The following is a 1504-nucleotide window of genomic DNA, read 5'->3' on the forward strand; positions in this document are numbered from 1 at the left end:
AAGCTATTGAACGATCTTGGAAACACCATTACACCAGACGAACTTCACATCGGATCAAAGCTCCTACAAGTATCCCTCAGCGTCAAAGTAGATAATGCCCTTAGCCAAGAGTTCCAAACCGACACTGGAGCACCCCAGTACCTAGCAAAAGCTCTCGAACCAGTGAATAACAAAAACCAATTACCAGACCACCCATATGCCCCACACCAAATTACAACGACTGTCAATGATCATCTATCAGAACATAACTATGTATTAATACCCCAGACGGACCAACTGGACATAAAGCTAGAATATGCAGACGACAGACTTAGTACCAGAACACCTCAACGACAAAGACCTAACATAAACCAAGATAAAACCAAACAATTCACAATAAACAGAAAAGACAGTAGTTGGAAAAGATAAAGCCTCCTTGACACAACCGAAGACATCAAAAGACGTGAAACCCTTGCCATCACCACCGCTAATAAACTGTAAATAATATTCTTCAGTAAAAAGCTGACGTTACAGACCAAAATATCAGCTCTTCTCGCATACATTGAACCCATCTTCCTATATAATTGCGAAATTTGGAGTGTGACAAACTAGCAATGTGAAAACATAATCGATCCATTTCAAAGAGGACTCCTAAGAACATATGTCTTTAATGTCAGGTGGCCGGAGATAGTCACAAATGAGAACGTACATGGTTTCTACCCCCTACATTTAGGGGAATCTTGGGTTTTGATGAACCAAAAGCAAGGTGGGTGTTAAAAGTATGACTTTCCTAAGGGGGGGTTGTCGGTTAAGGGGGGGTCTTCTTACCTAAGGGGGGGTCTTCTTAGATAAGGGGGATCTTCCTTGAATTATGCGAAATTTCATTTTTTTCATTTATACTGATTTTCTAAGGGTGGTGTGAAATTTTAAATGAATTTCCTAAGGGGGGGTTAGCACTTACCTAAGGGGGGTCTTGACCCCTCTAGAAACTATGACGTATATTTACTAACACAAGTAAAAAGATGTCAAGAAGAAAATGCAACAAGAGTAAAATTGTCAAGGAGAGAACACTGGTATGGTTTAGTAAGGTTAAAACTGCAAAAAAATTACATCCCAATGAAGAAGGCTTTTTTTTACGCCACCTCAGACAGAGTACCAGAGGCCCAGAGGGAAACCAACAACAACATGGCTAAGTGTAATCAAAAATGACTTTAAAATTTGAGCTGGGATGAGCCTATGAATCTTGCTAAAGACAAGAAAGGATGGAATGCCATCATCAATCACTTATAACTGGCCTCTACTTTTTCCCCTACCTCCCTTTTATTCTCTTCCCAGCTGGCACACAACGTTGTTTCAACGTTTATCTAACGTTCACAACGTCCATATAACGTTAAATGAACGTTGAAACAACGTTGTGGGCAAGCTGGGCTTCTACCAACTGTCCCACAGTTATAAACGATATGATCACAGTATTCCTTTCATTATGTCATCAGTAAAATGTAATATTTTATCTTTATTTTTATAT

Source organism: Clytia hemisphaerica, unplaced genomic scaffold (genome assembly GCF_902728285.1).
Source record: "Clytia hemisphaerica strain Z4C2 unplaced genomic scaffold, Clytia hemisphaerica genome assembly, whole genome shotgun sequence".
In the NCBI taxonomy this organism is placed as follows: Eukaryota; Metazoa; Cnidaria; class Hydrozoa; order Leptothecata; family Clytiidae; genus Clytia; species Clytia hemisphaerica.